Here is a 17,216-nt window from a genome sequence, read left to right as displayed (position 1 = left end):
CACATTTTGGTCATCCTTCTTGAGTTTCATGTGTTCTGTGCATCTAGGGTAATTCGAGCATTTGGGCTAACTATAACTTGTCCTTCCTTTAAGTTCATCAAAAATGACAAAACTTATGCTACTACTCAGCTGGGCTCACAAACCTATCTCTGGGAATCCCTGTAGCTGTCCATTACAGTTGTTTTTGTTGATATTTCCAGTGCCAGGCCATGCACATACTAGTAAATATTCTACCACTGAGCTGTATTCCATGTCTGGTTTTTAAAAACAAGTCTTACTATGTAGTCTAGGCTGGTCTTGACTTTATCCTGTAACCCAGGCTATAATATGTATATTATATGTATATAATATGTATGTGTGTGTGTGTATGTGTGTGTGTGTGTGTGTGTATTTCTTGTTTCTGTACCTTCTCAAAACCTTGGTAATTCAACATGCACCACAGAGATAACACATACTGTGTCTAAAAACATGACTTTAACCCTAGCACTTGGGAGGTAGACAAGGTGGATCTCTATGAGTTGGGGGCCAGTCTTGTCTATATAGTGAGTTCCAGGATAGCCAGAGCTACATAATGGGACCTTGTCTTAAACAGATGAATAATAGATAGATAGATAGATAGATAGATAGATAGATAGATAGATAGATAGATAGATAGATAGATAGATAGATAGATGAATAAATAAACAAAATGACTAAAACAACTTCAGAGAACCACTAGCAGGAAGCTTCAGAGAAGTTTGGCCTAACCAAGACCATCCTCTGGAAGAACAGACAGGTATTTAAAGCAAGAGAGTTCAAACCATGATCATTTGAATAACCAGCTTCTCAAAGCAGAGGTAGGCATCCTAGAGGCCCAAATGCTGAGCTGTTCAGTGAGTCAATAGCCTATTGCTCCCTACTTTTTCTCCCACTGTCAAATATAAGCCTTTTATTTTTCTAAGATTTATTATGACTGTTTTGCCTGCATGTATGCATATGTACCATGTGTGCCTGGTGCCCACGGTGATCAGAGTAGACCAACATGGCCCCTGGAACTGGAGTTATCTATGATTATGAGCCAATCTGCAAATGCAAGGCAACAAGTATTCTCAAACACCAAGCAATCTATAGACCCCAAGAGAATTCTTTAATCTAATTTTCAATAGTTTCTGAGTTATCTGTGGGGTGGTCCAGCTTGTGTGGAATTTAATGTGTCCCTCATTAAATCCAGATCCCATTTTAGGTCAAAATGTATGCTAACCAAAGCCACTTGAGCTCTGATCTATCAAAGTGTTCCTGGAATATGTTTTGAGACTCTTTCACCAATTTTTTTGTAGCTCTTTTTCCCAACCTTCAATTTAAGAATGCACACAACTTTCAGCAAAACGTACTCATTAGGAATAAACTGACTCTCAGAGAGGTAGATTCGTCTGTCGCCACCCCTGTGTTCCTACTTGATTCCCTACAGTGAAGGCCAGCTGAGAACATGTGAGGGTTGGATTGGACATTTTTGAAGACAGTATCACAGGCTTCCTCTGATGTTTTGAAACATGACTGAGGGAGTCAGAGATAAGCAATTCAGAGAATTAAGGTGCCCATCTAAAAATAAAGCTTCAAGCTCTTTAATAGCATGCTCCACCAATGGAATTATTAAAGCTTCATTTCAGTAACTCCCAGAGGTTAGCTGAGATCCCAAATCACCTTACTAAGTCTTGTCAAATTTCGAAGTTTCATTTCAATATCAAACTTGATTTTCAAATCTGTGTTTTCTTTAAACCAAAACTCATGACCGACTTCTGGATTTCCAATCATCCATCAGAGTGGTTGCAGTGTGCAATTGAGGTACTGGCTGCAGGGAAAAAAGTCAGTTTGTACCTGGACATTCTTCCCAAAGGGCCTTGTAAAGATAACATGGTTATGGGACTGGAGAGATGGCTCAAAACTTTCAGCACCCATATGGCAGCTCATAACCATCTGTACCTTCAATTCCAGGGGATCCAACATCCTCATACAGCTGTAGATCCAGAAAAAAAAACAATGCACATTAAAAATAAAAAAGGAATCATTTTTAAATTGTTAAAAAAATATAAGATGGTTTAAAAACAATATTGGTGTAAATTCAATCAAAATCCATGACTGCTATAGAGTGGAAACACTGCACCATACAGTCATACAGTCTGTCCTGTGTGGTTCTCTGTTACCTCTGAACATGAGGCAAGGCATTGTAGGAGGCTCACTGAACGTCAAAAGTGTCACTGCTTCATGCCCAATGAAAAGTCACACACATTCAGTTCCCATTCCTCACTCTTCTGCTATTACATTGTCAAGTTCTATAGTGATCAATAGAGAAAAAAAAGAACTCTTTTCCTCTGCTGTTTTTAATGCAACTAATTCCTTCATTGCAGGGACAGATTGTGCCAACTATGTAAGTTTGAGAAAGCGCAGACTGTGTGAATAGTTTGGGGAATGATTCTCCAAAAGTCTAGTTTTTTTAAACCTTCACTTTGGAGGGGGGAGGAGCTTTGAATGAAGCACAAGACTGACCATAACAATATTCTATATCCAGTGTTGTTACTCACTATGAGAAGAAAATATTCTAGGCAAGATTTCTGCAGCCACTTCATAAGGTAGAAAGCCTCCAATTTCCTATCTCAGGTTCTGAGTCGAGCTACCTCACCAACATAGCTGGCTGTTCACTATCTGCACCCCCAGCCTCTGATAATGGGAAAGAACTGAGTGTCTCTCACCTGCCAAAGCATCACTTCCCGGGGGCAGCTCTCAGATCTCCAGCATCTGTGGCTCCAGTGTTTTAGGGCAGGAGGTGTTAACTGCTGTGGCCTCAAAGAGCTTCCTCAAGCCCTCTTCAGCAGAATGTCCCCAACACTCCAACCATGCTCAAGAGTTATCAGGGCTAAAGAAACCCAGGGTCTAATCATTCTTACGTACACAGCCAGAAACATGAGAATTTCAAATAAAGACTTTAAGAGACTAGATGTTCTTTCTCTTCAAAGGATAAGGTAAAACATTATCCCACTGGCCACCCATTTTGTACTGGAGTTCTGAACATTATTGTTTGTTTCATGGACATGTTCAGAAGCTCTGTATGTATGTATGCATGCATGTATGTATTTATGTTTTCTCAGCTTCAGTGTTCTGGTTATATCTTCTTTTGATTCTTTTGTTTCCTGTGCCTGCTGTAAATTGTTCGTATTTTAGTAAAACCACATATTTCCAGGATCGCTTTGCCTCTCTAAGAATTATACTCTCAACCTCCCCCAATAACTTCATAGGTATCTGCTTCAATCAGTGAAGAAATAAATTAACCTGACTGTTCTTTGTTTCTTGAAACCACTGGAAAATGATCACAGAGGTCTCAACCTGTCTAGCACATGGTAAATAGTGTTTGATCTAGTGGTTCATCTTCTAAATTGTTTTTCTACACCTTTCCATCCTTTCTGAGCATCTTGTGGGCTCTGTAGGAATCAGAAGGCCAAAATAGACTGTGCATGTGGAAGTCATACAGAGTCAGCATCTTTGCCCACCTTCTAGGCAGGACCAACCCTCCCCTGACCTGGCTGGATTAGGGACGCATTACCCTTTGCTGTGAGGGCCACAGGATTTTCTATAACCACTGCTGGTGAGTCTTCCTCTTCACCAGGGATACTGCTATCTCCTTTCCACAATTCAAAGAAATTCAAAATAGTATTATTTTTATATACAAGAAATATGAATTGAGTAACCATAAAGATAGGTTACTGAATATTGTGTTTTCCAGCATCACAAAGAATTGTACCCCCCCCCAAAATCCTAGTATCTCTCAGTCTTAGGATACCAAGAGAAACTGAGTCAGGTCTGACAACAGGGATATGGGTGAAGGGTGCTGGGGGGTGGTTAGTGACTATTCCAATGAGTTAGACAACCATCATAAACTTCCGGTGACAACATGGAACCAATATAACTATTTCTATCCTGTCTTCTAAGTAGATATGATGGGTTGTATTGATTTTCATAATGTGAACTGTTTCTCCAAAAGAAACAGGTTTTTCACTTGGTTGATTTCAGGGTAGGAGGTGGAGTTTGCATTCAGGAATATGCTATGGGCAAAAGGGTGATGTGTTATTTGCCAGCAAAAATCATAAGTGAAAAAAAGAAAAAGGGAAGTAGGTGCTGCCAATCAGCCTACTACACACCAGTCAGTTCCTGTATCTTGGGTCCTAGGATGAAAAGATCATGGAACAGAGAAAAAGCTGGCTTATCAAGGGCATATAGTTAGAAAGAAAAATAATGACTAGAAGGTTTTTATTTTAAATCACTCGTGTCTGATTCTCCTTCTGATCTATACCCTCTCCCTAGTAGTAAAATATAGAGGTAACCATTCAGAAGACTAGAAAGCCTGTGAACTAAAATCTAAACTAAAAGTTACTGTGAAGACATGTGCCCAAGTAATTTGCCTCAGACAATGAAAATCTACTTTTGAAAGATATAAAAAATAAAGATTCTTTTAGCTGTCCAAACATTCACGCACATTTGCTCTTTTATCAGATTGAATTGTTGGGTGTAATAAAATGTAAATAACATGAATGGGGAGAATATATAAAATCTCCTATGTATGGTGCTGTTTAATGTTAGGCTGCCAGGTTACAGTCTGAAAAGATGATCACAGTGTCCTCTCTGCATCAAGCTTCCTTTAAGGCAGTTTTGATTATTTATTGCATTTCTCTGCTCTTTATCATGAAGACGCTTCAGTTCTAGCCCTCTGAGATTCGACAAAACCTGATGTCCTAGAAGTGTGGAGATTAAAAAACATACAGTCTTTTAAAAAAGGTTTTTATGCACTGTGGGAGCCAAGAATTTTGGAAAATAGAATAAATGTCAAATTTATCTAAACAACTTCAATAGCCACTCCAATGAATATATTTCTAGTTTAACACACTCAAATTCTCCACTGCCTATTTTCTTCAGAGATTTCAATTCTGAAATTTCTATATATTCTGGCAAAAGATATCTGCTAGAGAATATCATTGCCCTATATCTGTCACCAATAAGTGTATACTTGCAGAACTGATCATGGCGGTATGCACAGTTAGTTCTAAGAACCCAAGCAGAGAAGAACATGGACAAATCCAATCTATTTACAATCTGTGATGTATATTCCAAAACAATCTGTCCCTTTAAAACATTTGCTTGCTGAAATGAGTTTATCTGTCTGTCTGTTTGTCTGTTTGTTTGTTTGTTTGGCACATTGGTGTTTTGCCTGTGACCTTGTCAGATCTTTTCTTAGACTTACAGGTAGCTGTGAGCTGCTGTGTGGATGCAGTCCTCTGGAAGAGCATTCAGTGTTCTTACCAGCTGAGCCCTCTCTCCAGCCCCATTTTAATCTTTTTATTACATGTATTTATTTGTTTTATATATGGAGTGTGTGTGCCTGAGCATGTGTGTGAAGTTCAAAAAACTTGTGGGAGTTAATTCTCTCCTTCTACAATGAGCTTCACTGTATTTACTACTGCTGTGTTCATGAGTTTGGAAAGACTTTGAAGGTCAAATTCAAACCATCAGGCTTGTCAGCAAGCACCTTTAGGCACTGAGCCACCTCTCTGGCCTTGAATTAAATCTTAAAACATGGTGGGTAGCAGAACATTCATAGTATTTGTAGAAAGGTGCTTTTTAAGAGATCCCACAATGACTTTTGCCTGGGCATGGTAACTCCATCCCAATAGAGAATGTCATAGGGGATAGGCCAGGAGGTCACTTCCAAGACAATGAGCTTTACTGTATTCACTCTTGCTGTGTTCATGAGTTTGAAAGGAAACCTGCTGTCATCCCTTGTAGAAAGGACAAAAGGGAGAGCCTGACCAGCAAACAAACAAGAAGATGAAGCTCCCATCCTAACTGTGTACAAGGAATGAAATCCTGGCTCCCCTAGTAAAGTGGCTGGAGCTCCTTTCTCAAAGGTGCATTGAGCTGGTGCTATTATTTGAGAAGTTTGTAAAAATCTGGGGAGGTCAGGCCTCACTGAAGGAAGCAGATCACTAAAGAATCCTTGGGATTCTCTTGTCCTCAGTCCCTTCCTGGTTTGTTCTCCTCTTCCTGTGTGTCAGAAGGTAAGTAAGCTTCCCAGTCACATGCTCCTGACACCACAGCCTATGGCGCCAAGTGACTATGGGCTGAACCATTGAAGACCAACTAATTCTTTCTCCCTCAGGTTGTTCTTGTGAAGAATTTTGGTCACAGTGACAGAGAGCTAATGTGCCCATTGTCTTCAGCCCCATTGCTAAGCTGTCTTGGCCCCAGCCTGGGTCCACAGTTCCTCATAAACATGTTCTCTTCATCTTGGTCATCTTCTAATCTTGCTCAATAATCCTTAAACTGGTTATTCACTGGACACCTGTAATCTCTCATCTAAGTTGATCTTGACTCTAACCAGAACCCTCCTCCTTCCCTCATACCCCCATTCTCATCATTCTAAGGGACCTTTATTTTAACTTCACTGACACAACAGCTAACAACTGTCAACACACTTCTGCACTTACTAAATACAAACTTTTGCCCAAGTCCTTTCCTTGAAATCCACGTGCCCATCCTATAAGGTAAATAGCAAAATTAGCACTTGTCTAAGAAGCAAGCAAGGCAGAGAAGTTATGTTAAGTTCTGAAAGTCATGGAGTCAGGAGTTGCACTCCATCCCTGTTCACATTACAAGTCTGGTTCATTAATGCAATAATCTGGTGGGATTATCCTCAATTTATCTTTTCCATGTCAAGTTCAGTGTCATAACCTTTTATCATATTTTTCCACCAAGCCCAAAGGAGTAAGGTACAGCCACATTTATGAAAGAGCCTTATCTTTACTCTTTTGAGCCAAGAGCAGAAGAAAATGGATGACATTGTCATAAAAAGATGCAACATGCTAGAAAAATAAAATCAACCAAATATTTTTTAAAAGGGACTGCTGTTCTCCCGCTGACTGTGAAGAACAAGGGGGCTACTGTTGCTATGTATAGATGGCTGCAGATGCACAGTTGAGTGAGAGGGACATGGCAGGCTTCAATGACAACCCCTATCCCAATAACCTCTCCAGACATAGGAACAGCCTAGACTGGATCTCATCAAAGAGAACTCTTTAAATGTAGAGGGATGCTGGAGCAGTGGGGTGGGAGTGGGTAGGGGGACACCCTCATAGAGGTCAAGGGGAGGGGGAAGAGGGTGGATGGGATGGGGGGTGGAGGAGTAACCAGTAAGGGGGATACCATTTGAGATATAAATAAATGAAATAATTAATAAAAAAATTAAATTAAAAAAATATTGTGAAGGGAATGCTGAAATGTAGCTCTTCACAACTGATGGTTACTGGCAGGGGTGTGAAAAGGAAGGGTTAGTTCTATGTAAGAGGCTGGCCACTAAGACTTTCTCATGTTCCAATGAGTATATAGATAACACAAATTGGACTTGGCTTTACTTTTTTAAAATAAATTTTTATTCTTACTTTTTTTCACAGGGATTTGGGAGCAGACATGGAAGGAATGGGAAATGAGTATGATTGCAGTGCATGGTGTGAAATTCCCAGAGAATCTATTGAAAATGTTATGGTGAAAAATGACAAAGACCAGGAAGTTTTGCTACATATCTCTAATCCCAGCATTTGAGAGTCAGAGGCAAGTAGATCTCCATGAGGCTACCCTAGCCTATAGAGAGAGTTCTAGGAGAGCCAGGACTACACAAAGCAAGGCTGTCTTGAAAAAAAACAAACCAACAACAACAAAAAAAACCACAAATATTGTAGGAAAAATTAAGTGTATTCTTACAACACTATTTGTAAGAGTAAGGTTATAAGCAATACACTGTATACCCATAAATTGCCAGATACCCACTCACCCTCCATTCTCTTATCTCCTGTTAACAAAATTATTATTAGTTGTATTCATATGCTTTGCTAAGATAATACATTCTTCTTAATTTCTCAGACAGGAATACCTATGTATTAATACACAACTAATGAGGTATGAGTAGAAATCATTATATAGAAGTTGTAATGTGTAAAAAGTCTTCTTTTTAGCTTGAAGGGGCTTGAGACCCCATATGAACAACAGTGCCAACCAACCAGAGCTTCCAGGGACTAAGCCACTACCCAAAGACTATACATGGACTGACCCTGGGCTCCAACTGCATAGGTAGCAATGAATAGCCTAGTAAGGGCACCAGTAGAAGGGGAAACCCTTGGTCCTGCCAAGACTGAACCCCCAGTGAATGTGATTGTTGGGGGGAGGGTGGTAATGCGGGAAGGATGGGGAGGGGAACAGCCATAGGGAAGGGGAGGGGGAGAGGCTAGGGGGATGTTTGCCCAGAAATAGGGAAAGGGAATAACAATCAAAATGTAAATAAGAAATACCCAAGTTAATAAAGATGAAAAAAAGAGTGGGGCTTCAGGAGCCCCTCCAAGAGCAGTGCTGGAATGTTGACTGATTTTGATCTTGTGCATGTCTTATGCAGGCAACCACAGCTGCTGTAAATTGATGTGTGCAATAGTATGTCATATACAGAAGATAGCATCTCCTAACTGTTCCCAATCCTCAGTTCTTACATTCTTTCTGCTCCGTGTTCCCTGAGGCTTAGATGGGAGAGGATTGATATCCATTTTCCTATCTGCAAACACACACAGTCGCTTATTCTCAGAATTTTGAGCAGTTACAGTTCTCTAAACTAATACTCACTGCAAAAAGAAGCTTCTTTGACCAAAGTTGAGAGCAGTGCAAATACAGGGGTACATAACTATTTAGAAAAGCAGTCTTAGAAAATGACCATTTAGCAAAGTAGTAGGTTCCCTAGCCCCTAGAATCCATGGTCCTCCACATCATGACCAGGTAACATGCTCAGACACAAAATGCCTCCTGTGGGGTAGCACTCAATCCAATAAGAAAGTGTTTGGTTACAAGCATAACACACAGGCTATTAATGCACCAGCAGGCAGCAATCGTTTATCAGTAAGCTATACACCACTTCATTATTTCAGTCGGTAACATCGAGTGATGTTGTACCCCTTGTGTTATTAAAATAGAGAAAATAAGGCCAGTGAGATGACTCACTGATTATAGGAAATTGCTGCTAAACCTTAACCTTAGTTCAATCTCTAGGACTCAAAAGGTGAAAGGAGAAAGTTGACTCTCCAAAGTTGTCCTCTGACCTTCACTGTGGCCTATACATGCCTGCATACATAAGCACAAACACACAAATAAATACAATGTAATTTAACTTTTTATTTTAAAAAAGTAAGAAAAAAGTTTATAATAGAAGTAGAGGATAGTGTTATGCAGCTTTGGGGTAAAATTCCGATCTTGAATGAACAGGGTACGGAATTTGAGCCTAAGGACGACAACAATAGTAATAGTGATAATGAGAGTAGACTCAAGCAGAACCCAGACAGGGTTTTGCTTCAGTGGCATACAGGACAATTTCCAAGAATGGCATACAGAGATCTAAACCTGTCAGTACAGCTACTTAAAAAATAAATCTACAAGCTCAGGTTATTTTGTTTCAATCTTATCCTGATTTTTTGTAGCTTAATTATGTAACTTGTTACCCTTAATTTTTTTTTCTTGTCTCTTGACTGGATCCCAAATTCACATCCTTTCAATAGCTATGATTCAGAAACTTGGATAATGCTCCATGACTGGTTTGCACTGATTCATTCATGCCTCCCAGCATGGACAAATAAACAACAGAAGAAATTCACCTGGTCAGGAAACTAATGCAAAATGCTATGAACTAGGTAGAAAATATACTGAAAGTTGTAAATTATTGGTAAGTTCAAGAAGTTAGACCGCAGGGAAACAAATAACCCTATTAAAAAATGGGGTTCAGAGCTAAACAAAGAATTCACAGCTGAGGAATGCCGAATGGCTGAGAAACATCTAAAGAAATGTACAACATCTTTAGTCATAAGGGGAATGCATATCAAAACAACCCTGAGATTGCACCTCACACCAGTGAGAATGGCTAAGATCAAAACTCACGTGACAGCAGATGCTGGCGAGGATGTGGAGAGAGAGGAACATTCCTCCATTGTTGGTGGGATTGCAGACTGGTAAAACCATTCTGGAAATCAGTCTGGAGGTTCCTCAGAAAATTGGACATTGAACTACCTGAGGACCCAGCTATACCTCTCTTGGGCATATACCCAAAAGATGCCCCAACATATAATAGAGACACCTGCTCCACTATGTTCATAGCAGCCTTATTTATAATAGCCAGAAGCTGGAAAGAACGCAGATGCCCTTCAACAGAGGAATCGATACAGAAAATGTGGTACATCTACACAATGGAATATTACTCAGCTATCAAAAACAATGACTTTATGAAATTCGTAGGCAAATGGATAGAACTGGAAAATACCATCATGAGTGAGCTAACCCAATCACAGAAAAACACACATGGTATGCATTCATTGATAAGTGGCTATTAGCCCAAATGCTTGAATTACCCTAGATGCACAGAACAAACGAAACTCAAGACGGATGATCAAAACGTGAATGCTTCACTCCTTCTTTAAAAGGGGAACAAGAATACCCTTGGCAGGGAATAGAGAGGCAAAGATTAAAACAGAGACTGAAGGAACACCCATTCAGAGCCTGCCCCACATGTGGCCCATACATATACAGCCACCCAATTAGATAAGATGGATGAAGCAAAGAAGTGCAGGCCGACAGGAACCGGATGTAGATCGCTCCTGAGAGACACAGCCAGAATACAGCAAATACAGAGGCGTATGCCAGCAGCAAACCACTGAACTGAGAATAGGTCCCCCGTTGAAGGAATCAGAGAAAGAACTGGAAGAGCTTGAAGGGGCTCGAGACCCCATATGTACAACAATGCCAAGCAACCAGAGCTTCCAGGGACTAAGCCACTACCTAAAGACTTGACTGACCCTGGACTCTGACCTCATAGGTAGCAATGAATATCCTAGTAAGAGCACCAGTGGAAGGGGAAGCCCTGAGTCCTGCTAAGACTGAACCCCCAGTGAACGTGATTGTCGAGGGGGTATGGGAGGATGATGGGGAGGGGAAGCCCATATAGAAGGGGAGGGAGAGGGGTTAGGGGGATGTTGGCCCGGACACCGGGAAGGGGAATAACAATCAAAATGTAAAAAAGAAATACTCAAGTTAATAGAGAGAGAGAGAGAGAGAGAGAGAGAGAGAGAGACATAATTCTTCCTCTAACAACAAAAACAACAGGAATAATCACTATTCCTTCCCTTAACATCAGTGGACTCAACTCCCCAATAAAAAGACATAGATTAACAAACTGGATATGCAAAGAGGACCCTGCATTCTGCTGCCTACAGGAAACACACCTCAGAGACAAAGACAGACACTAACCTAGAGTAAAAGGCTGGAAAACAACTTTCCAAGCAAATGGTCCCAAGAAACAAACTGGAGTAGCCATTCTAATATCAAATAAAATCTACTTTCTACCAAAAGTCATCAAAAAGGATAAGGAAGGACATTTCTAATTCATCAAAGGAAAAATCCACCAAGATGAACTCTCAATCCTAAATATTTATGCCCCAAATACAAGGGCACCTACATACATAAAAGAAACCTTACTAAAGCTCAAAACACACATTGCACCTCACACAATAATAGTGGGAGATTTTAACACCCAACTCTAATCAATGGACAGATAGTGGAAACAGAAATAAAACAGAGACATAGAGAAACTAACAGAAGTTATGAACCAAATGGATTTAACAGATATTTATAGAACATTGCAACCTAAACCAAAAGAATATACTTTCTACTCAGCACCTCATGGTACCTTCTCAAAAATTGACCATATAATCAATAACAAAACAGGCATCAACAGATATAAGAAGATTGAAATAATCCCATGCATCCTATTAGATTGCCACAGACAAAGGCTAGTCTTCGATAAAAACAAAGTGACACAAAGCCCACTTATAATGGAAGTTGAACAACACACTAGTCAATGATAACTTGTTCAAGGAAGAAATAAAGAAAAAAAATTAAAGACATTTTAGAATATAATGAAAATAAAGGAACAACATACCCAAACCTGTGAGACACAATGAAAGCAGTGCTAAGAGGAAAACTCATAGCTCTGAGTGCCTCCAAAATGAAACAGGAGACAGCATACATTAGCAGCTTGACAGCACACTTAAAAGCACTAGAGGAAAAAGAAGCAAATACACCCAAGAGGAGTAGAAGACAGGAAATAATCAAACTCAGGGCTGAAATCAACCAAGTAGAAACAAAAAGGACTATACAAAGAATCAACAAAACCAGGAGCTGATTCTTTGAGAAAATCAACAAGATAGATAAACCCTTAGCCATATTAACCAGAGGGCACAGAGGGTGTTTCCTAATTAACAAAATCAGAAATGAAAAGGGAGAAAGGGAGACATAACAACAAAATCTGAGGAAACTTAAAAAATCATCAAAAGTCTATGTTCAACAAAACTGAAAAATCTAAAGGAAATGGACAATTTTCTAGACAAATACCAAGTACCAAAATTAAATCATAATCATATAAACCATCTAAACAATCCCATAACTCCTAAATAAATAGAAGCAGTTATTAAAAATCTCCCAACCAAAAAGAGCCCAGAACCAGATGAGTTTATTGCAGAATTCTATCAGACCTTCATAGAGGACCTCATATCAATACTGTTCAAACTTTTCCACAAAATAGAAATAGACGGAACACTACCCAATTCCTTCTATGAAGCCACAATTACTCTTATACCTAAACCACACAAAGAACCAACAAAGAAAGAGAACTTCAGACCAATTTCCCTTATGAATATTGACACAAAAATACTCAATAAAATCCTCTCAAGCTGAATCCAAGAACACATCAAAACGATCATCCATGATGATCAAGTAGGCTTCATCCCAGGGTTGCAGGGATGGCTTAATATTTGGCAATCCAACAACGTAATCCACTATATAAACAAACTCAAAGATAAAAAGCACGTGATCATTTCATTAGGTGCTGAGAAAGCATTTGACAAAATTCAACACCCTTCATGATAAAAGTCCTGGAAAGATCAGGAATTCAAGGCCCATGACTAAACATAGTAAAAGCAATATACAGGAAACCAGTAGCTAACATTAAACTAAATGGAGAGAAACTTGAAGCAATTCCACTAAAATCAGGGACTACCCAAGGCTGCCCACTGTCTTCCTGTTTATTCAATATAGTACTCAAAATCCTAGCCAGAGCAGTCACACAACAAAAGAAGGTCAACGGGATACAAATTTGAAAGGGAGAAGTCAAAATATCACTATTTGCAGATGGTATGATAGTTTACTTAAGTGACCCCAAAAGTTCCACCAGAGAACTACTAAACCTGATTAACAACTTCAGCAAAGTGACTGGGTATAAAATTAACTCAAATAAATCAGTAGCTCTCCTCTACTCAAAGGATAAACAGGTTGAAAAAGAAATTAGGGAAATGACACCCTTCACAATAGGCCCAAATAACATAAAATACCTTGTTGTGACTCTAACCAAGCAAGTGAAAGATCTGTATAAGAACTTCAAGCCTCTGAAGAAAGAAATTGAAGAAGATATAAAAAGATGGAAAGACCTCCCATGCTCATGGATTGGCAGGATTAATATAGTAAAAATGGCCATTTTGCCAAAAGAAGTCTACAGATTCAATACAATCCCCATCAAAATTCCTACTCAATTCTTCATAGAGTTAGGAAGAGCAATTTGTAGATTCATTTGGAGTAACAAAAAACCCAGGATAGCTAAAACTATACTTAGCAATAAAAGAACTTCTGGGGGAATCACTATCCCTGAACTCAAGCAGTATTACAGAGCAATAGTGATTTTAAAAAACACTGGATGGCATTGGTACAGAGACAGGCAGGTAGATTAGTGGAATAGAATTGAAAACCCAGAAATGAACCCACACACCTACGGTCACTTGATCTTTGACAAAGGAGGTAAAACTATCCAATGGGGAAAAGATAGCATTTTCAGCAAATGGTGCTGGTTCAACTGGAGGGCAACATGTAGAAGAATGCAGATCGATCCATGCTTATCACCCTGTACAAAGCTTAAGTCCAAGTGGATCAAGGACCTCCACATCAAACCAGACACACTCAAACTAATAGAAGAAAAGTGGGTAAGAGCCTCGAACACATGGGCACTGGGGAAAATTTCCTGAACAAAACACCAATGGCTTATGCTCTAAGATCAAGAATCGACAAATGGGGACCTCATAAAACTGCAAAACTTCTGAAAGGCAAAGAACACTGTCAATAGGACAAAACAACAACCAACAGATTGGGAAAAGATCTTTACCAATCCTACATCTGATAGAGGGCTATCTGGTAGGTTATCTAAATAATCCTATTAAAAGTGAGGTACAGAGCTAAACAAAGAATTCTCAGCTGAGGGATATCAAATGGCTAAGAAACACCTAAAGAAATACTCAACATCCTTAGTCATAAGGGAAATGCAAATCAAACAACCCTGAGATTCCACCTCACACCAGTCAGAATGACTAAGTTCAAAAACTCAGGTGACAGCAAATGCTGGTAAGGATGTGAAGAAAGAGGAACACTCCTCCATTGTTGGTGGGATTGCAGACTGGTAAAACCATTCTGGAAATCAGTCTGGAGGTTCCTCAGAAAATTGGACATCGTACTACCAGGGACCCAGCTAATCACTCCTGGGCATATACCCAAAAGATGCCCCAACATACAACAAAGACACATGCTCCACTATGTTCATCGCAGCCTTATTTTTTTTCTGCTTTTATTTATTTATTTTTTTTAATTTAGAGAATACTTTATTAGTTTTTGTAATCAAACCCATGTAGATAAGACCTTACATATTTAATACAGTGTGTTACCCCTGTACAAGTGGAAAAAACTTAAGTTCAACATTTCTAGACCAATATGGCTGTTAATTTCTGTACAGTGCCAACTCAACAGTAAACGGGGATACTTTTTTCCAAAGTTGACAGCACAGCTAAAGTTTCAAAAAATTCAAATTATATATCTGTATATATATATTTATATTTATATAAAAAGACCAATATAGCAGTGTGTTATGCATCAACAGCAGCAACAGCTTTTCCAGGTTCTGCAGTCATCTGAACAAAACTGTAGAGGCATCCAGCACTCTCCATTAAAAAAAAAAAGTAAAAAAACAAAACCCGAGAAAACAGCACAGTTCTGTTACTCTTGTGGTACCTGGCACCATTTTTTTTAAATTAGCTTCTCAATCATCATCTGGAAAGAAAACATTCTGAGCAACATCATTAGAAACAGCTCTGATAAAGCACGGTCACTACTACGTATCATAAAGCAGGTACAAGCTATTTTGCATCCACAGAGGTATGATACAGTACTGTCCTACATCTATAATACTAGAGGATACAATTTAAAAGGCATTATTTGAGACTTGATTCTACTTTTCCAGCAGAGGGCCCAAAGGATGGTGTGACACAGCTTTGTAAAGAAACATACTCTAGACAGGATTTCCTTTCACTAGTGGCACAGTTCTAAGGATTCATTCTCTCCATGAATGTCAGCTAAAACCGTTATTAAAAAAAATGAAATATCCCTAGAACAAAACCGTATAACCACCGGATTCACATGAAGATGACCTAGTGGAGACAAGCTGGACCTCACCTTACCAACAAGCTATCAAATCTGTTATGTTTAAACAGTGAGACCTCCAAGGAAGGAGATGCCAAGTAGTGCTTCAAAGCTTCGGACCACAATCAAACACAGCATCCTTTTCAACAGAAGCAGAAGCTCATCTGAATATGCTCAAGGATGCTGACATCAACATTTAATCATCTCCTCACTCATCCAGGAAGAAGGGGAGATCAGTTACTATTGTACTTTATAGTGTTCAACCAAATCACCATGTTACAAAAATAGCAAGCTGCCATAATAAAAAATAAGGCTCCTCTATCCAGCACCAGATAGCATCATTTTACTTTCAAGCCTAGAAATTTCACACTTGTATATAAACCAACCGAAGATGAGGATTGAGAGTTCATCTTGGTGTATTTTTCCTTTGATGAATATGAAGTGTCCTTCCTTATCTTTTTTGATGACTTTTAGTTGAAAATTGATTTTATTTGATATTAGAATGGCTACTCCAGCTTGCTTCTTCTGACCCTTTGCTTGGAAAGTTGTTTTCCAGCCTTTCACTCTGAGGTAGTGTCTGTCTTTGTCTCTGAGGTGTGTTTCCTGTAGGCAGCAGAATGCAGGGTCCTCATTGCGTATCCAGTTTGTTAATCTATGTCTTTTTATTGGGGAGTTGAGGCCATTGATGTTGAGAGATATTAAGGAATAGTGATTATTGCTTCCTGTTATATTCATGTTTGGATGTGAGGTTATGTTTGTGTGCTTTTCTTCTCTTTGTTTTGTTGCCAAGATGATTAGTTTCTTGCTTCTTCTAGGGTATAGCTTGCCTCCTGATGTTGGGCTTTACCCTTTATTATCCTTTGTAGTGCTGGATTTGTAGAAAGATATTGTGTAAATTTGGTTTTGTCATGGAATATCTTGGTTTCTCCATCTATGTTAATTGAGAGTTTTGCAGGATACAGTAACCTGGGCTGGCATTTGTGTTCTCTTAGGGTCTGTATGACATCTGTCCAGGATCTTCTGGCCTTCATAGTTTCTGGCGAAAAGTCTGGTGTGATTCTGATAGGTCTGCCTTTATATGTTACTTGACCTTTTCCCCTTACTGCTTTTAATATTCTTTCTTTATTTTGTGCATTTGGTGTTTTGACTATTATGTGACAGGAGGTGTTTCTTTTCTGGTCCAATCTATTTGGAATTCTGTAGGCTTCTTGTATGCCTATGGGTATCTCTTTTTTTAGGTTAGGGAAGTTTTCTTCTATGATTTTGTTGAAGATATTTACTGGTCCTTTGAGCTGGGAGTCTTCACTCTCTTCTATACCTATTATCCTTAGGTTTGATCTTCTCATTGAGTCCTGGATTTCCTGTATGTTTTGGACCAGTAGCTTTTTCCGCTTTACATTATCTTTGACAGTTGAGTCAATGATTTCTATGGAATCTTCTGCTCCCGAGATTCTCTCTTCCATCTCTTGTATTCTGTTGGTGAAGCTTGTATCTACAGCTCCTTGTCTTTTCTTTTGATTTTCTATGTCCAAGGTTGTTTCCATGTGTTCTTTCTTGATTGCTTCTATTTCCATTTTTAATTCCTTCACCTGTTAGATTGTGTTTTC

This window comes from Rattus norvegicus, chromosome 7 (assembly GCF_036323735.1).
Source record: "Rattus norvegicus strain BN/NHsdMcwi chromosome 7, GRCr8, whole genome shotgun sequence".
Lineage (NCBI taxonomy): Eukaryota > Metazoa > Chordata > Mammalia > Rodentia > Muridae > Rattus > Rattus norvegicus.
The sequence above is the reverse complement of the archived record's forward strand: the minus strand, read 5'-3'. Positions refer to the sequence as shown.